Source organism: Rhinolophus ferrumequinum, chromosome 4 (genome assembly GCF_004115265.2).
Source record: "Rhinolophus ferrumequinum isolate MPI-CBG mRhiFer1 chromosome 4, mRhiFer1_v1.p, whole genome shotgun sequence".
Classification (NCBI taxonomy): domain Eukaryota; kingdom Metazoa; phylum Chordata; class Mammalia; order Chiroptera; family Rhinolophidae; genus Rhinolophus; species Rhinolophus ferrumequinum.
Genome location: NC_046287.1, coordinates 14,176,108 through 14,197,387, shown reverse-complemented (window position 1 = coordinate 14,197,387; position 21,280 = coordinate 14,176,108).

Sequence of the window (21,280 nt, the reverse complement as noted above, 5' to 3'; positions counted from 1 at the left end):
TGCCACCACCTTCCAGTTAGAGTCATGAAGTTAATTCTAAAGGCACATGGTGGCTTTGTAACTTGTTGACTTGACGAGACTGGGCTTTGTTTCCAGAATTCCCTTCACTGTATGTTTTTGATTAAGGTGGGCCACAAGAGACATTTTTGCACAAGCTTTAGGGAGCACAGCTGTAACAGCAGGAGCTGTATCGTCTTTATGCTTAGAAGGTTGGGGCAGGGTTAGCTGGTGCTTTTGTAGCTCATACACGTTGGTGCTGATCTGCTCGCCCATCTCATTAGTGTGGGGCAGCGGCCCAGCCCACAGCTGCTGCACTTTCCCAGGCATCCTTTGTCAGCTTCTCTGACTCCTGGGCCAAGTGTGTTTTTATCCTTGTGGGAAAGATTCATTTTTCTCCTGCAGGAGACACTGCCGGACTCTACAAGGGTTCTAGTTGATCCTCTCTCTCCCTACTTTACATCCACCTTCCTTTTCAGGCTGTCTGCCCTGCAGACATCAAGTTCCAGAACCAGATGCAAAGACGTCAGCCTTGTAGATTCTGTTTACCGGCTCTCTCAATGTTGTAAGTCAAATCCCTACCATAAATTGCTTTCCGGATTGGACTCTCATGGATCCAAGCACCCAGGGCACCCAGGGCACCATGGGTTAGACCCAAGGCTTCAGGCAAGATAATGTCTCCCTGTCTACAGATGAGATGGCTGTATTTTAAACATTTTTGCACGTGAGGTTGTTGGACATACCAGGGGACATGCCAAGTGGTGTTTTGTGTGACTTTACCTTTTGTGGTTTTCAGCTTCCAGTGAATTTTGTGGTTCAGCATAAAGATCTCCCATTTCCTCTCCTCATGTTTGTGACACTTCTTCTCCTCGCTCTGTTACCACAGAAAAAGAAAATTACAGTTAGCTCCTACTGTTCTCTGCTTCTACTCCTGCGGGGAGCAGTAGGCTCCAGGGTTCATGTTCTGTTTTATAAAGGCTTTTTCAGCCATCGTTCGTGAAGACCTTGGCTCAACTGTCAGCATGGAGCGTAGCTGTCCGCAGCTGGAGCCTCAGAGGAGAGACCCTGACTCCACAGTGACAACCCATTCCCTTCCACCTTGTCCTAGATCTCTTCCCTGACAGCCACACAATGTAATCTGAGACATCCTGGTGCTGATGGGAAGATAAATCACAATGATAATGGGCGCTGAATTTTTTTTAAGGTCCCATTCACTTTGTGCATAAAAGCTGGACATGACATTTGCAGCTAGCTCTACCCGGCATTATTGTTGTGCCAGCACTGAGTACACACTCATAATATGGCCCGCAGTGAAAGCGTCATGCAATTGTAATAAAGATCCTGTGGCCAGAATGAATGACTCCATTCACTGCAAACACAGAACTTGCTATGGATGCTCAGTTATATTAGATGCCTGCTGGATAGTGTAGAAGGGGATGTGAAATGGTGATGTCACCTTGGGGGAAGACAGGTTAGAATAAGCAAATGAAGCTTTGCTGTTCTCAGTTCTAGTCAGCATGATAGTAGAATGGTGTCTGCAACCTGTACTCTGCTCTTAATAGATATTGGTAAGAGTCTTTACTCAGTAATTTTAGGGGATTCTTCCATAGCTTCTGTTGGCCCTCTGGGCTAAGCCCCAGTCCATTAGCCCAGCATATAGACACTTTCCCAACCCAGCCCCAATGTGGTGTCTCTAAATCTTTGGCAATTCCTTTAGATGACAACTTGTCTGCAAATTTCAGTGCATTTATTTACCTTCTTCTTTCTGCCAGCACTTTTCTTGCTTCTTTTCTACTTTGAGAACTCCCACATTTTAAGAACTAGCTCAAATATTACTATTATACATTTGACATCCTCAGATAAAATTAAGAGATTTTTCTAATGTGTTCCCACAACATCACTTATGATCTTCTATCATAATTCATAGTACATGTCATGTAATTATTGACTTGCCTGCCAAACTTTTAAATTTTGAGTTTCTTGTGGACTTGACTGATTCATTAGACCCTAGAATAGTTCCTGGAACTAATGCAGCTTTTCTTTTTAAAGAAAATTGAATAGTATTGGGGAGAGAGCAATTGACTCGGCCAAAGAGCATTAAATTTTGGATTTGGTCACCTGGGTTCTAATCCCAATTTTCTCCATTTCCATCTGACCTTTTAATGGGTGATCAGAGTTGAGTGATATGATAAGTATGGAAAGTCTCCATTTCTTCTTGCCTAGATTTCTTCATTTGATCATTGGTAAATATGATATCCACCCCTGCTAACTCATAGTTTGGTCTTGAAAATCAAATCAAATAAAAAGTACCAAAGATTAGTGGGAGGGGGCCCAGTGAAGGCCGGTGGCTTCTGAAACTTAGGATAATAAACTTTGTTGTGTGGCTCGTTTGTTGTGGGTTTCCTTGTTCCTTGTAATATATGCCAAACACTTGGCAAAAATAGTAGTGATCAAGAGGAAGCCAGGAGTTTGAAATCCCATCAGTTAATGGACTGAACTTTCAGAGAATAGTCATTTAATAAATGAACATTTCTTGGAGGGTCTGGAGAGTTACTGAGGGAGAGTGTGGCTCTTCAGAGTCCTTTACGAGGGAAGATATTCTTATTCGCATGTTATTCTTATTCTCACTGGTCCAGGATGGCCCAGGACTCTTCTTATTTGATGAGGCTGACTGTTTCTACCTCTTCCCCAGGTATGAGCTGGCATAACCATTTTCTTTGGCAATTGGCTTCACTATAATCCAGGCAAAACTAAAAAGTAGGTAAAAATGGCCTCTGGTGTCTACATAGGCTGTTTGTGTACTTTTTCCAATGTTCTTATAGCCTCCTGCCCTTATCTTCTGGTATGCAGGGCCCTCATCTTGCCCCTTACCTGTCCAAATATCACTGCTCCCTTGCCCCAAGCAATAAAACAAAATAATTTGTAGCTTATTGTTCTAATTGTGAAAAAGGATCACCTTTGTGGGTTGTTATATCTTTCTTCTCTGTGTCTCCAGGCTTTTATTGGGGGTAATATAGTATAATTTCAAAACAGACTACAGTGATGCAAACTATAGAGAAACACTTTTTCTCTGAAAATTTCAACACCCTTTCTAATTAATAGTGGTGAACATCTGCACATTTGATTATGATGTGTATTGCCAGAGTTTTGGTAATTGCTCTTGTGTCTACAGTGAAAAGGTGAACTTCAAACACTCTCAAAATGGAAATACTTAAAATTAGGGAACAGTTCATGCCTCTTGGCCTAAATCGTTTCCTAATTTTAAAATAAGATGATTACTGGATGGGGGGGCAAGTAAGCTAAAAGGAGCAGATTGTTTTGCTTTTGTATTAATGACACAGATGGTCACACTACTGAAGACAATCACATCTTAATAAATTATAGTTACACTAGCAGGAACAAAGAAACCCAGAATGAATACAAAGTGAAGACATCTCATCTTTTTGTTCCATGAAGTTCAGTAATAAGACCTGCTATTAATATGATGCATTTTTAACCAGTCGGGTAAAAACAAAATTTGCTAATGAGATGTGACAATCTTAAATAAGGCTCATGGAGTGAATTCATATACAGTCGGCCCTCCATGTCCACGGGTTCCTCATCCATGGATTCAACCAACAGCATATCAAAATATAGTAATAAAAAAAATACAGAGAGTTGATTTCCAAACAACTGTTTATATAGCATTTACATTGCATTAGATATTATAAGTAATCTAGAGATGATTTAAAGTATATAGGAGGATGTGTGAATATATGCAACTACTACACCATTTTATTATATAAAGGACTTGAGCACCTGCAGATTTTGGTATCCATGGGGGGTGGTCCTGGAACCAATCCCCATGAATGTTGAAGGATGACTATACTAGGTACAGGGGAAAAAAAAGTGTTTTCTAGTTATAAACATAAGATATTTGTATCTCACCAGCAAAAAATGAAACTTACTAATAGGTGATAGACTTGTCATATCCGTGACATCAAGAGTGCCTTATTTATCGTAAATCTGTAGAAGTGCCTTCTATGTACGTGAGCAAAATAGACTAAACATATCCCCCTGTGAAAATGAATGATTTAGTGCCATTCCCTGGACAGGAATGGTTTCCTTTAAAGCTACAATAAATACCTGGCATTTGTGCAGCTCCGCTTTCTCTTTTTGTGCAGCTTCTCTCTTGATTTCATAGACTCTGAGCTGGGAAGGAATGGTAAGGGTCGCCGTGTGCATCCACTCATCCACTTCTTGGATCTTTTCCAAGGAAGAACAAACAGAAGGGCTTGAAGTGCTCTGGCAAGTGACCTCTTGTGATCCCCCATTCCGCCTTTGGATGCTCCTGACTGCTCAGAAGTCTCTCCTCTCTACATTTCCTTTGCACTGGCCCTGCTCTGCTTACTGGGACTACACAAAATAGTGATAACCCTCCTGAAAACGACAACCCTCACGTATTCATCAGGTCACATGGGGCCTTCCTTTAACCCCCTGAGACTAAACATGCTGTGTCATTCCATCATTCTTTACCTGACAAAGTTCAGAGTCTCTTCACCATCCCGGCCCTTTCTTCTGGTTGTTGACATGCTTCTTAAGTGCGGTATCAAAATGGAATGCAACACTCTAGATGTGATCCAACCAGGCAGAACAAGAGTTTAAGTGTCCTTAATCTATATTAAAATGAACATATCTGAACGCTGCTTGAATTCAAATTAACACTTTCAAAGTCAAAAGGGACTGGTTGGCCTCAGTAGATGGAATCATATAGCTGCTAAAAAAAATATATTTACTCCATCCTATCCTTCTTCAGTCGTTTATATGGGTCCACATGTCAGATCTTTTATTTATCCCTGCTAAATGTCATTCTAAGTTTGATTCATGGTTCCCACCTATCATAGTTTCTCAAAGAGCTTTCAGAGTATGAGAGAAATTGAGAGATCATCTAGTCCAATCCCAGTCAAAGATGTGAAGTTGTTGACCCCGGTGAGTTACAGAGTCAGCATTCCTGAGGATTCATTACACCCTCTTCCCTCCCTTGGTCCTTGCTTTCTTGTAATAATCTGGGCTTTTCGCAATATTATTATACCTTTTCCCTTTGGGTCGTTGAATGGTTGGTTTTGCTTAAGAGCCATTAAGTTAGCTTGGATAGCAACTGTAAAGCATTATTTTGAAAGATACTTTCTTTTCTCCTTTACAGAAGACACCTTGAAATGACATCCATTCCCTGTCTGGTATGTGGTCTACCCTTGACCTTTTGGGAGACGAAGTTAATGATCATGCAGATGGGTCAGCACTTAAATTGCAGTTGCCTTTATAATAATGACAATAAAAAAACAACCTCCTTACAGTGCTGAGATTTAGGCAAGGTTAGTTCTAATCCTATAGCATCTCCTTGGGCAAGTGAGTTAATCTTTTCGTGTCTGAGTTGCTGAAATGAAAAGAGACATTGTATTTTGTGCCCTCAGTACTCTGGCTATTTATAAAAATGTCATAGTTTCCTTATTAGGAAAACAAGTTTAAAATTTCATCATTAGAAATTGAGTACTCTGTGCTAAGCGTTTCTCATCCAAATCCAAATCCTCCATGGGAAGTTAATACATTTAAATTAGCTACTAATACTTTAGAGTACAGTTCTTTGGAAGGTTGCCAATGGGACAGTTAGCTGAAGGAAGCTCTGAATTGAATGAGATTTACAGTAGGAAAGTATAGGTAAGAGACAGAGGAGAAATCCCACATTGGGGAACTGCCTGGAATCAGAAACGCTAACGTGCTCTATGGGGGTATCTTGGTAGCTGGAGGCAGACTTAGAAGCTGTGAGCCCAAGTACAGAAGGAAAATGAGAAATTATTGTAGGAACTGGAAGGGAATTAGGAAACCATCCAATCCAATCCCCTCATTTAATGGATGAGGAGACTGAGCCTTAACTGCCTTGCTCGAGGTCACACAGCTGGTTAGTGGTGGGGTCAGGCCCCTGATTCCAGTGCAGTGCTTTTCTTCTACATCATGAAGACAAACTACACAATTTTGCTGAAAATGGCGCTGCTCTCAGGTCCCTGCATCATGCAAAGTGAGCGAGATTGATGAGGTGGCTGAAGCGGTGTACCTGGGAGTAGAAAATGCCTCTCCCTGAGGCTGCACGGCCATCCTCTCAGAAGTGTTTGGGTAAAGGCATCACTGTCTTTTGTCTCTGTAGACATTGGCAGAGACCACAAAGTGGACACCTCTTGTACTGTTCTTCTGTGGAGGCAGATTGTACCAATTAATTGGACTCCAAGTTCTGGTTGAGGATATTTGCAGAATGATTTTGCTGTTGAACCTGTAGTCTCAAATGAAGACAGATGTCACCAGTCAAATGGATCCTAGATGAGTGATGAATGTTCCTGAAATGATGTGTGAAAGCCATGGAGTCTTTAGGGAGGTAGCCAGCGGCATCTCTTTGCTCTCTCCTAGGGCACATGCTCAGTACTTTTGGAATTTGCATTTGTAGGATTTATACCTAAAGGATTGCCTATTTAGGATTTCTCTTGAAGCCTCAAGCTTGCTCACCGTGTCTGAATAATTATTGGCCATCTCCTTCCACTTGTCTTGTGCTAATTTTAAAGGAAGACCTTCAAGGACAACCTCCACCCACCCTTACCCCCTCTCTTACCCACTCCCCTCCACCCACCCCAACACACTCCTACCTGTGTTTTCCTTGGAGCCAAGGGTAACCTTGTTTCTTGAGCCATCTCCCAGATGCTTCTCAAACACAAAGGTGCATATGAATCATCTGTGCATCTTGTTATAATGCAGATTCTGATTCAGTAGTTCTAAGATGAAGCCTCCACATTCTGCCTTTCAAACAAGCTCCCAGAAGACACCTGTGCTGCTGATCTGTGGACCAGACTTTGAGTAGCAAGGCAAGGATCCAGGGAAGCCTCCGCTTCCTGGGAGAGGCTCATGAGGTCTGCTTCCTCAGACTTTTCTCCACTCCATTCCTAGAGGAGTGTTTAACCAGGACCTTCCTGGACCCCAAGGAAAATTATTAAGCCTATTATGCACTAGCAGTGAACAGGGATCTTTGCACCTAAGCCTTCTTAATCAAACCTGCAATATTTGTGGGTGGGACTGTTTGCTTGCACAAACACCCTACACTTGCCCACAGTAATTAGGTAATTGAATTGCAAACAGTAATTAGCTGCCTGCCTGCCTGCTTGTTCATGCAGGTATCCAATTTGCTTTTGAAATGTGGGCTTCTACTGGTGAGAATGGAAGCTGCCGTTCAAGACTGCAGACACAATTAGGAGGGCCCATTGAAAACCTGGCTCTGAGTGAGCAGCTGTTGCAGACTTCTCCCTTACATTTTTTTTCCTCCTTATTTCAGTTACTCTGATTACATTTTTTCCCTGTGATTCGGAGAATCTCAGTTCCATTGTGTTACTTAAGAGAAATGAGAGGTGGTATCAGTCGCCTGTTTTCATGTCTTTGGGATAAAATTCCAAACTAAGTGTTGTGCAAAAGAGTGACAGCTGGTTGGCTGCTTTCTTAGTGAACTGACAAGCTTGTTTACTTCCTGAGAGCTTGTCTCTGCACAGCCAGCCCTTCATGAAAACAGGTGAGGGTTTCTGCGCCGTCTCTCCCACACTAGTGGGATGCGTGCTCCAAATTGTGGCCCAACAGACGCAGTTCTCTTTTAACCCTTGATCGTTTTCATAACAAAGAGAAAAACAACTAGAAATAGGAAACACCTGTTTCTCTGACAAAGCGAGTTTGTGCCTAAGCTTCCCAAGAAGCCTCGGAGAGGATATGAGGTGATTCCTGCTTGGCGCCAATCCTCCCCACTGCCCATTCAGAATTGTTAATTCTTTTAAAACGTGTCTCACCCTGCTCTTCCACCCACCTTTAATTCTGGATGCTTTTGTAACGCAGGGGGTGGGTACCTGAATATCAACACACCACGTTCTGCTGAGATCCGTGCGGTTCTCTAATTCACACCACACGCTGCGGCTCTTCTAAAGCTGCTTCTAGAGGGGCGACCCTGAACCTGCTCACCCACAAAACAGTGTCCAGTTGAGCTGGCCCATGTTTTCTAACAGGTGATAATCTTTGGAACAAACAGTTATCTAAAGCGTAGGACAACGGTGTGTTCGTGGGCAGAGTGCAATCTTTGTGAATTAGATTATGATGTATTCATTTACTAATGCTGCATGCTGATTCATGGGCCTTTTCAGTCCTTTATTTTTAAATTACAATTTATTGGGGTGACAATAATGTGGGGACAGAGTCCCAGAGAGCACTTTCAGGCTCTCGGCCTCACATGGAGAGGTGCTGGCTCGGTTATCAGATGGCCATCAGCTGTGGCTGGGTGGTCATCAGCTGTTAGCCACTGTTAGCTGGTTAGCCACTAGCCACTAACATAACTGCCGTGGCTACGCTAGGGGGTTGGTTGTTGGTTCGTTGGTTCGTTAGTTCGTTAGTTCATTAGTTCATAGGTTGGTTGGTTGGTTGGTTGGTTGGCAGAGAAGCGGACGTCGGATTGCGGATCGTGTGGCTACTGCTTCCTGTGTCTTCAACCCCGCCACCTGCAAGAATATAGTGGTATGACTCCCCTATCCATGGCTCCGTGGGTGTTCCTTTTTGGCCTCACCATATCCTGCGTTCTTATGTGGGGAGCGGGACCAGAGTCCCGGCATGACAAACAGTAAAGTTACATAGGTTTCAAGTGTACAATTCTGTAATACATCATCCATACATGACATTGTGTTTTCAGCATCCAGAGTCAGTTCTTTCATCACCATATATTTGATAGTTCTTTCCTGTAGCAGCAGTTTTGACTAGTTTTTAGCATAAGGGAAAATTTTTTAGGGAGAAAATATCTTGCAATATCCCCCCCACACATACACTTAAAAAAAAAATTGGCACAAAGACTCGTGTGGTTTCAACTTTAAGAGATGTCTATAAGAGAGGACCTGTAGAAACATTTAAACTGGGTTGTTGAAATCCATTTCATTTTAATTTGATTATGCAGCGTACTAAAGGGCCAGTCAGTGGTCAGGGCTTTTACTGGAGGTTTCAGAGGTGAAAATCTGAGGCATCATTAGGAAAAAAATGAAAAGGAACAAAAATCAAGGGTATTTTTATATTCAGCGTGATAGAATAAATTAGGATACAGAAAGCTAGGGCTTTTAAAAATAATAAAGAAGTAACAACATATTAAGATGAGAAATTAGAACATTAATGACTGTTGCTCCTGTAAGATAAAGAAGTAAAGTGTATAATTTTAAGGTCCTTCCCCCCCCTTTTTTTATATAATAGTATTCTTTAACAAATACACGAAAAGTCTCCTGAATATTGTTCCCTATATATTATTAGGGGATGTTAAAATCCCAAGAAGCTTTCCTTGGAGAGTTTGCTTTTGCTTTGTTTCTTTGAAGAGAAGGGAGTAAGTTTTCCCAGTGCATAAATCTGACCACAGCATGGAGCCTGGTCCTTCTTCTCCATCCTTCCTGGAGTTGCCTTAATTTGGCCTTCATCATTTCTCTGCTGGACCATGGCAATCTCATCGAATTTGTTGATCCCTTATTTTTTTTCCTCTTCTTGGGCATACTGTCCATACTGTCACCAGAATCATTTCTTTGAAACAAAAATCATCACACTCCTTCACAGGCTTCCTGGTGCTCAAAGATAGAATCCACACCACAGCATATAAGGCCGTTTACAATCTGGCTCCTATCTCTTGAGGCAAATCTCTCAGCAGACCCCTGCCAAATCGCCCAGCACCCTTGTCATATTAAGCTTCTCAACATTCCCTGAATGTCATATCATCTCATTATACTCTGTCACTTGGTCCAGTGGACAGGGAATCAAACTGGGGTAAAAACAGGGGCCGATTGTAGAGTATGGTCAAAACTCAGATAAGAAGGGAAAAACTTATGGGCAGATAATTGGGAGTGATTGTACTTTAATCCTTTTGAAGGTTTATTGAGTAGAAAAAACACTTGTCTAAATAAGCTCAGTGCATAGCAGTTATCCATATCACATTGCTTTATAACCAACATTCAAGGAGTTATATTAGCCTCTTGGCTACAGAGCATATGGAAGTCCAGATGGGTGTAGGTTTTTTACCCTTTTCATTTTGTTCAACTTGTGCTGACAATATCAGATTTTCCATCTCCAGAGTCGTAGCTTGTACTTGTAAACATCGTGAGTGCAGAGGAAGAGTAGGGGAAAAGACAAAAATGTGTTTTATGAGGACAGGACAGAGTTCACCTTTTATGTTAATGTCTAGTAACACACAGCTATCCGTGAAGATCAGCTCCTCTCTAGCAAGGAAAATTCAAGGTTTGCTGCTCTCTCGGAATGAGTCAGTTTATAACATCTGCAGCTTCATAGCGCTGAAGGGATGTTTTGGTTGAGTTAAATTTTCTCTTTAGATAATCTATAATCTGAGAATGAGAGTGAGACTTTTGGAACCAGTATTCAGTCTTTCATTTGGCTACTTATTTTGCCTTCTCTCTAGCCCGCCATCCTACAGGTCAGGGACACTCAACCTTCTAGCAAAGAGGAATGACCTTCATTTCTGGGAGGCTGGAAAGGAAAGGAAGATGAGAGCAGTACTGATATTGAGATTCCTCTTGTAGTTGGGAGATGTCTCTAATGCTTGTTCCACACTTTTTTCCGGGGGATCTTGGCAAGTGAGGGGTGCAGAGGAGTCTTTACATTAGGAAATAGGACCCTGCAGGTATATAAAATTTACATTTGCATAGACCACGATAACAGTGAACATGGACATGGTTTCCTTTCAATCACACCTGTAAGTGAGCACATGTTCACCCACCCAATAGGAGGGCACTTTGTGTTTGGGTCACTTTACCAAGAAATTGAATGAAATGAATAATATCAGATTTTGCTTTCTTTTGTTCATCCCCCACCCCCACCCCTTAACAACCATCAGCTTGTTCTCTGTATCTATGGATCTTTTTCTGTTCTGTTTTGTCACTTAGTTTATTTTTTAGATTCCATATATAAGTGAGATCATATGGTATATGCCTTTATCTGAATTATTTCACCTAGCATAATACCCTCTAGGTCCTTCCATCAATGTTGTCACAAATGGCAAGAATTCATTCCTTTTTATTGTTGAGTAATATTATATATATGCCACATTTTCTTTATCCATTCATCTGTTGATGGACACCTAGGTTGCTTCCATATCTTAGCTATTGAAAATAATGCTGCAGTAGCCATAGGTTAACATATCTTTTTGAATTTGTGCTTTTGTTTTTTTTGGATAAATACCCAGAAGTTGTATTGCTGGGTCATATGGCAGCTCTATTTTTATTTTTTTGATAAATTTCCATACTGTTTTCCATAGTGGCTATACCAATTTGTAATTTAATTAAAAGAAACAAAAATTACCCTGTATTAACTATAAAGAGCACATGTGTCCTTACTGCCAGCTGCCGCCTTGTGAAGACCCTTCCCTGATTGGGATTCACACTAATCAAAGGAGAAGCAAATTCAATCAATGGAAAGTCAATCATGTTTAGCGTTGTCTCCTTTAGCTAGGTAAGAGTGCTGTAAATAGACTGTATAGAACAATGGGGGAGAAAAAGGACATAGCTAGGATTTATGATAAGACCAAGCTGCCTTTTTCCTAGCTAGAATGGGCAGAAAATCTGAATCAGATTACTCAGAAAAGCCAAAGGCATTGATTTTGGAGGCATACAACTTGCCTCCTCTATGACTGGTAGTTCTAGAGCTGCCTTTCGAAGAACAGGTATATTCACTCACTCCACAGGTTCTAATGACTATCTCTCTACTACCATGCTGGGACCTGAGAAATGCAGTGAATATGATAAATATCTGCTCCTATAGAGGCCGGTGTCTGGTAAGAAACATAACCAAGAAGTACGATGGCTACCAACGTACTTAGAGGTATGTTATTCGGATAGCTTCTAATTAATTATACCAGACCCATGCCAGGTAAGACTTTGAAATTTACGAGAATAGCTGCTGTACTCTAGTTTGAGATTTCTAAAGCGTTGACTCTTATAATTCACACTGCATTGTTTAGATAGCCATTTCCTCTTTATTTCAGGAGTAGAAAGGAAAGGCTAGCAACGTTCAAGTGCTGAAGGGGGTTATACTGCCTTCGCTATCCATGTTCGCTAATTCTTCCTCCATTCAGGCAGATCACAGACTTGTAACTTGTACAGTTGAATTAAATTAGATCTACATTTATCCTTCAGTATGAGGAACTTCATGAACAAGGGAGTCATTATCACTGAGATAAACAGATGAGTCCCACCTTGGTGACTATTACGGGCTGACCTGTGTCCTTCCATCGTTCATATGTCGAGGTCCAAACCACCAGGATCTCAGAAGGTGACTCTATTTGGAGGTAGGGCCTTGAAAGAGGCGATTCAATTAAAATGAGGGCATTAGAGTGGACCCTATTCAGTTTTACTGGTGTCAGTAAAAGAAGGAGAGATTAGATCCCAGAGAGGGACATCAGCGGGCTGCATGCATGTAGGGAAGACCATGAAAGGACAGAGCGAGAAGGTGGCCTTTTGTAAGCCAAAGCGAAAGGCTTCAAACAGATCATTCCCTTATAGCTATAAGAGAAAACCAACCCTGCCATCACCTTCATCCTACACTTATAGCCTCCAGAACTGTGGGGAAATACATTTCTGTTATTCTAGTACATTCTCGGGTTCTTTGTTATGGCAGTTCTAGTGAAGTAATATACTTGCCTCTGTATTTTTTGACTGTTTTGTGGTCCAGTAACTTGATGGACTAACCTTTCCAAAGAAAGGAACTTCTCCCTCGTTCCCATTCAGACAAGGAAAGGTGCCTGAATTGTTCTTTCACCACTTCCCGTGGCCACCAAACTGGACACATTATGAATACTACATTTATCATCAGTAAGCTCCCAGGTCCAAGGAGGCACTACTCACATAGTCTCACGTGGATTGACTTCTTTAAGAACAGAACCTGAAAAGTCTCCAAATATTTGACATTTTAATATTGACATGCTTCAGGAGAGCTCAGAAATAAATGACCACTTCAGATCAGTTCTGGCTCAGTGATCCACAAGCATGCCTCAAAAGGAATTTGATCTCCAAGGCTCTATATAAATTCAAACTAGTTAGTATTCTAAAATACCACCTGCGATTAAAATTTTTTCTATTGGATGGGGTGGAAAATCACATAGATAATATTTAATAATCAGGAGATTGACATGTAAATCACTATTGTTTACAAAAGCTCACTGATTGCAAAGATGTAATTTTCTTTCTCTTCCCCAAACCAGTAAGAAAGCAAATAATAACCTTTTTGTAGTCCTGTGGGTAATAGATTGAAGATTTGTGTTGGGGGATATTAGAAATGCTTTTATTCTGGAGCTTTCTCGTTGATAAAGTGTTAGATAATGCAGGCTTTTTCCCGAAATTCATTTCCTCTGCTTAATGACTAATTGCAGCAAAATAGACAGGGCTTCAAAATCATGTCTTTTCTATTTGCATTTTTTTCCTTCTGATTCTTAGATTTAAAATTCCAGTTGCGCTAGAAATCATGGTATGTCTAACACTTTTTGAAAATTATATAGATCAAAAGAGAAAGCATGTTCATGAGACGCTTTGATAGTCTCCTTCTAATAAACCCCCTTTTAGACATTTTTAATTTATACAGAAAAGTAATGTTCAGTTGGGAAATGCTCAGATATTGTGCTTTAAAGCCTTAATTTATGTGATCAGTTTCATACACATGTGCACATTAGCCCTAACTTGTTGGCAGAGGGGAAAAAAAATTTAGCTTGATAACATTTTCTGCCCTCTGTGAAAGGAAAATATGCTTATTAAAGGAAGCCGGGAAGCAACGTGGGGCTGCTACTCGCACGGGTGCCAGCCCAGTGGGTAGAGTTGCCATGCGCAGGCTAAGAAGACCTTGGCCTGTCCGATTTCCTGCTGCTCTGATCCCTGAGAGACCACTAATTTCTTTCTCATGCTATAGCCAAATCCAATAGCAAACTAAAGACAACATCTGGGTTCCATAGGCAGATTTTTGCCAGCTCGCGTTAAATAATTCATTATGGATGTTTGTAGGGCTGAAATTAGCCTTTATTAAATATAGAAGCAGGTATCATCACCATTCCCTGATGAGAGCGATCAATTCCTTTAATGATTCCGCTCTCCAAGTGGTGGTGTCAGGACTTCCAATTTTTTTTTTAAAGCATTTCTTATTCACCAACTGTTGCAGGTTGAATGGTGTCCCCCACAAAAGACGTTGACGTCCTAGACCCCAGTACCTGTCAATGGGACCTTATATGGATACAGGATTTTTACCATGGTCAAGCTAAGATAAAGTCATTAGGGTGGCCCCCTCCCGTTTAACTGGCATCTTATACAAGGGGAAATTAGAACACAGTGACGGACATGCACAGAGGGAAGATGATGTGAAGATGCAGGGAGAATGCCAACTACAAGCCAAGGGGCTCCTGAGGCTACTGGAAGCCAGGAGAGGCATGCACAGATTCACAGCCCTCAGGGGGATCTAACCCCGGGGACACGTGGATTTCAGACTTCCAGCCTCCAGAAGTGCGAAACAATACATTTATTTTCTTTTTTTTTTTTTTAAGTCACCCAGTTTGAGGCATTTTGTTAGTGTTACAGCAGCCCCAGGAAACTAATACACCAGCTGACTGAGTCTGTTCTCCCAGGGTGAGGCTATTTTCACCAGTCTGGAGTCTTTGCATGGATCATATGTGCTCCCATGATAACTAATCACCTCATTTAGAATTGCACTCCCAGACATTTCTTATCTCCCTCTATTTAATTTTCCTCCTTCGCACTTATTGTTTAACACACAACATATTTTATTTATTTATCCTTTTTGTCATCTTTTCCCTCACTAGAATGTGAGCTCTACGAGGTCAAAGTGTTCACTATTTTGCTGAACCCCATTCCCAGCAGTGTACAAAGGAGCTACTCAGGTATTTGTGAAATGAATAATTGAAAGAATTAATTGTTTCCTCGTCTCATTCCATTCCACACAAACCTCGGTGCCTATCTTACTCTGAACACAGCCCCACCACTGAGACCAGCAAGGATAAAAGAGAGAAGAGAAAGAACGAAAGGGGGTTGTGTCTGAGATGCTGTGAAATCTGCCTAATCTAGGATGTATTTCATTTGAAGTTACAAGGAGTAGGAGGAAGTAAGATTATTACTCCTTAGGACAGATATTTTCATCTTTCATTTTTATTTATCGCTATACCTTGGTGTCAGCCCATTTCGAGTCTAAGAGATTTCAGGAATTTTTGAGTAAATTATGTTTATTTCCTAAAGGACAGCATAGCAGTTTTGAATGTCCATGTTTTACTTGAAATTTCAGTTTTTAGATTAACTGCTAATAGGAAAAATAATAGATTTACAAGCTGCTTCGGTTCAGAATTTTGGTGAGTAAATTTCAGTAGGAACTGTGTGTAAGTGGACGGATCACCAACCCCCATTTTAAGGTTCTGAGAGGGTTTTCCTGCCTGTGGAATTGCTGTCTCATGGGAGAGAGAATAGTGCCTCATAATACTGGTCCCTGAGGGCAGGTATTCTATTCTGTGGAGAAGGGTAAGGGATCCCACGCGGAGCCCCTCCCCCAACCACTTCTAACCTAGAATCAGTGTGGTCTGGGCTGCCCAAGGTTTTGTTTAATTTCTCTCAGGGTTAGCCCAATATAGTGACATCCAGGTGATCACCATATTTTTATGTTGCTTAAATTGAAATTTATAATTCACTGATGGGTTACATTTTTAATCCCAGAAGAGAGAAGAGCATCGGTCTGGGATCAGAACATCTTCCCATTTGCTGTACATGTGGCCTAGGACAAATTATTTACTATTTTGAAGCCTAGGAATAACAATAGCTAGCCCTACAGGATTATTGTTGAGAGAAAATAATGTGCATGAGGCTCTGGAACATGGTAGGTGTTCTGCAAATGGTGGAGATCGCTATTTCTCCTGTAGGCTGGCATTTTTGATAAATGTATTTACTTAACCGACAGGCACTTGGCTGCTCAGACTTCAGCAGAAATATTAACAGAGGAGCCTGTCCTCGTGAGGGATGGCTCTGATCCAATTTGACTCTTCCACATTAGAGATATGAATGTGATTTTCTGCAGGAAATTCAGGTTGCCAAGAGGGGAAGGAAGGAGGTGTGTTCCTGCTCAGAAAGAGGCTTGAGGACTCTCTGAATGAGTCTTCCACAAAATCTCACTTGGAAAACTCCCCAGTGACCCAAAACACTTGCTTTGGTAGTTGTTGTGATTGTCCCAAACCTACCAGGGGATTTGTGAGTCGACTACTGTATTGTTCGGGCGGAAACACTTAGTACGTCCTTGAGCGACAACCTCACCTGTTTTCACAAAGAGCACTAACTCCCAATTCCACTGAGGAGGTGGGGATATTCATTAAAGCATTTCACTAGCATGCAGAGAAAAAGGAAATCAACTTGAAAGATAATTTATGAACAACCTGTCTCGGTGTTTGAAAGTATGCCAGCGCATCTAGCAGAAGCCACTCAGGTTTTTATGGAATTTTTTGTTGTTGTTTGTCATTTTGGTGTGATAACCACCTGTAGTCATTAACTCTCCCTATTTCTAGCGCAGGGTCTGAAACATCTGCCACTGCAGCCAAAATGTCCCTCAACAGACTGAAACTTTACGTCGCTGAAATGGGAATTTCATCTCCCCTTGTTGGGATTGTGCATATGTCTTCTTTAGCCTGCAGTCGGGTGATTCTCAACTCCAGCCACTCTGCATCCCTAACGCAGTTTGCAGCACCCTGTTCATTGCTGTAACTGTGCTTTCGTTTTTAGCTATTCCCAGACGGGTCTTGTCCCTCCTGCTGGATTTCAGGCTTACCGAGGAAAAATATGAAGCTTCATGCAATTTTATGTCTCATTCTGCATCCAGCAGAGTGGGAGCTCAGTAAATGTTTATTGCATATACTTTGCCTGCAGTTCTGTAGACATAACAGTACTGCGCTGTCAACAGATTGGGTGGGGGCACAGGGAGAAGAAGGAGGTGGGGGAAGAAACTACAAGAAATCACTTTGGCTGTTTCTTTCAATGAGATGATTTCATATAGTCATACATTGGTCGAGGTCCTATATGATCGCAGCAACTCGAATTATCTATACTTAAAATAAAGGGTGGAAACTCTACATTGACATATGTTGGAGGTTTTTTTTTTTTCTACCCGGAACACAGGTTCTCAGACGAAAGGATGCTAGCTTGAATTGTCCCTGAAAAAGGTTCATTCTGGAAATCCTTTTCTCTTAAGCACAACTCTGGGTATTTACAGCTGCTGCAGCTCATTATTCTCACCTCAGTAAATTATCCCGTGAGATCACAATATTGAGTCTCAGAGGTTTTAAAGATATTAACATTCTGGTATGATGCTTTTTTTTTTTTTCTGGAAAGAAACTGATGTAATTTAACCTTAAAATATGAAAATGTGATCTTCCATTCAGCCCAAACAGAGGTTCCATATCTCACGGACCACATTTCCTGTAAATGTCCTATGTGTGTTCTAAAGGATGCATTTTTCATGGTCCCTAAGTGAAACTTAAATCGTGTGTGCTCAAAAATGTTTTGCTTTCCAGAATTTCCCGAAGGCTTAAATTTTTTTTTAACAACTACGAACCACAATATGACTATAATTTACTATCTAGGTGGCAGTTTTTTGACGGAAGAATAAAGGTTTTTATTTTGTGTAGATACCGATATATTATTCTTATAAATGATGAATATTGTGCTTCTGTGTGTATTATACAAAGAAGTGTCGAAAATTAGACATAGAGGAAATTGTATAATTTAGTCCCCATTTCCTCAGTGGGATCTCCTGGCAGGCTGGAGTCACTGTTTCAGTCTGTACACTGACTCTGTCCAGGCTTAACGCAGACATTTTCTAAATAGGAGATGAGATGAAACTGGGGAAAGCAAAGTGTATTGTTTTTTCTTAATTTAAGATGTAAGTGACGAGGACACCATCCGCCGTAGCGGAGGACAACGCGGCCTAAGGCCCCCGTTGCGGCCTTTCAGGTAGCCTCTGCGGCCTGCTTGCTGACCTCATAAAAGATTCATATTCATTTGGACAATGAAAAGTCTTTTTAATGTCAGGTCATTAGAAAGAGAAGATGAAGGAGATTTGCAGCAATCCTTTGTTGCAGGTTCAGGTTTCCTGACAACGTCCAGTCTGTGTTCAGAGAAGAGGAAGATAAATGCCGTGAAGAAACCTTAGTGAGTGTTGCCTGATGGAGCCCGTTTACCTCATGACAGAAGCCAGGGAATGAATGTGAATATGTACCATACGTGAGTGTGTGTGTGTGTGTGTGTGTGTTGCACACGTGTGTGGTTTATGTGTGCATGTATGTGTATGTGTGCCTGTGTTGCTGGTGTGTGCATGTGTGGCATGGTTGAGTGTATATGTACATATGTATACATGTGGCATGTGTGTGTAGGGTGTGATGTGTGTGAGTGTATATGTGTGGTATATATATGTGTGCCTGTGACGTGTGTATGTGTATATGGATATGTGCTGAGGCATATGCATTGATGAGTGTTTGGGGAATTAGTGTATGTGTGCTTATGTGTAGTGTGTGAGAGTTTTGTGTGCAGTTTGGCGATAGATATGTATGTGGAGTTACTAATAAATATGTTTATGTTGAAAAAATATGCCTTCAATTTTTATCTCCTCCAATCCATGCTCCTCTTTGCTCCAGGGTTATCTTTCTAAAACACAAAGCAAAGCTAAAGCTAAGCTTATCCTTGTTCAAGGAGGAAAAAAAAAAAGGGCAAAAAGACATTTTAAAAAGTCTCCCCAAAGCCTAGAGAAGGTAACTGAAGGCGCTTCTCTGGCCTGGCCACAAGAGGCTTCCAGTCAGGCACCAGTTGTCTGGTCCTGCCCTACGCCTACACATTTCATATGCAGCCTCCAGAGAGGCAGGCAGGGCAGGGACTAGGCGGTGTAGGAGCAGGGGCTCAGAGCCAGATGGTACCGCTTGGGTCCTCTCTGCCATGTATGAGCTCTGCCTTTGGGCAAGTTACTTGATCTCTCTGAGCCTCAGTTTCCTCATTTATACAGTGGGAATGATAACAGTGCCTCTTGCCATTGGGGAATCAGGATGTCTTGTAAGGATGAAATAAGTTAAAACAGAGAACCCACTCAGAGCAGTGTCTGGTTCCCAGTAAGTACCGTGTAAGATTTAGCTGTGACAGGCACCATCCCTGGGACTCATGCACTTGCCTCTGTGTATACTTTTGTTCCTCTGGAATGCCTTTCCCCTTCCTACAAATGATAGACAGTTTCCTAGTCCAGTTTAAATGCCATCATTGAAGCCAACTGTAATACTTGAAACAAAGAAGCATTATAGGTCAGTGGTTTAGTACTGGGTTAGGGATCAGAGAGCTGGGGTCAAAGCCAGCCTCTGTTCTATAGCAACACTTTCTTGAAGTGTAACTTTCTCATCAGTGAACTGGATCTATCACTAGGCCTCCCCTTTTTGGGTATTGTTAATGTTCAATGAGCTAATGTATGGGAAGAATGTAGTGGGATAGTCCCCTGCACTTTGGATTTCCTTGGCATTTCTTTTCTTCTGCACACATTCTCCCAGTCATCTGCCACGTGTTATACTTACCTTCTGCATGTCTATCATGTTTTCCCGAAAATAAGACCTAGCCAGACTATCAGCTCTCATGCGTCGTTTGGTGCGAAAATTAATATAAGACCCGGTATTATATTATATTATATTATATTATATTATATTATACCCAGTCTTATATTAAAATAAGACCAGGTGTTATATTAATTTTTGCTCCAAAAGACGCATTAGAGCTGATGGTCCAGCTAGGTCTTATTTTCAGAGAGACACAGTACATTGCATCAATTCTTTTTCTTTCCTCCTGTTGCCTAGTACAGTGCTATGTTCACGATATGCCCTCCAAAAATTTTCTGTGAAATAAATAATGAGAATAAAAAAGAAATCAGAAAGTGAGTCGTGAACTTCTAGGGTCAGCCTAAAAGCCATTACTGTAAGAATATATAATGATCTGGGTAAGCATTCAAAGAACGGCCTTTAAAAGTTTCATAGCTCAAAAAATACCCTGAAATCTTTGGAAGGCAAAAAAGACTTTTAAGAACCTACTTTAACTTGTTTTCATCCCCTATTTCTTTTGTTGTCATGTGGTGAGGAAGGCTGATTCTCAGGGTCATTGCAAATTGATTTTGTGCTGTGCACTTAAAAGAACTGAAGCAGGTTCTTAGAGTTTTGTTCACTATTATTGCTCCTGAGGATTTTTATTCTGATCATTGATTTAATTTTTTTTCTTTTGGTAATAGCTTTTTGAACTACAACAACAACAAAAAAATTTAGCAAAAATATTAGCCCTGTGGATAATTGCTATGGGATTTTTTTGGCATTATAAATATATGTGTAGAAATACTGTAACTCATACGATTCTCAAAAATCAAATTTGTTGAGTGCAAGAAATATAATAGGTTTCTGGTAGCTATATTTTAAAATGCCTTTAAAGATTTTTGTACAATTTCTTACAGAGATTTTCATGATCTGTAATAACAGTCAAAATGTGGAAGGTAAGAAGTAATGTGTATAAAATATTATATTTTATCATTTTATTATTTGTATACCTTAAAGAGAGTGTTTCAAAAACGGATTTTTGTAAAAAAAAAATTCTCATTGTACTTGAAAAGGGCTTTCAGCTTGCTTGTTCTAACAGTTCATAGCAGAATCCAACAATTGCTTTTGTAAATATCAGAACCGGTACCTAACTCTCTAGAGGGACCCAATCTTTAGCAGCCCAAGTCAGTCACTGGGAGATTGATTTTATGAATTGGTATTCAAAGTGTTTCTTGCCTTGATAAAATAGAGCCTTTTCGTTTACCCGAATAGGGTTTCATAACCCACCATTTTCTCAGATTCTTCAGCTGCTTTTTCAGATAATATTCTGCTGGGAGGCTGTGTCCAGCCATCCTACAAAACAGTAATAAATGGACTGTTTGCCCTTTGCTGTGGTTTTAGTCAGCACCTTGGAGAGCAGAGGTTAAACCTTAAAGAAAAGGAAGAGCTAGAAAATAAAACGGGAAATTTCACAAGGTGATAAAAAAAAAAAATCATTCCAATTGTAAGTGGGAGATATGTACAATTGCTCCATTGATGAAATGGGTTTCTTCACTGTGTAAAAATTAAAGAATTCCTGGACCCAAACCCCTTTAGTACCCCCAAACAAGACTCATGCCAAGGCAGGAAGTC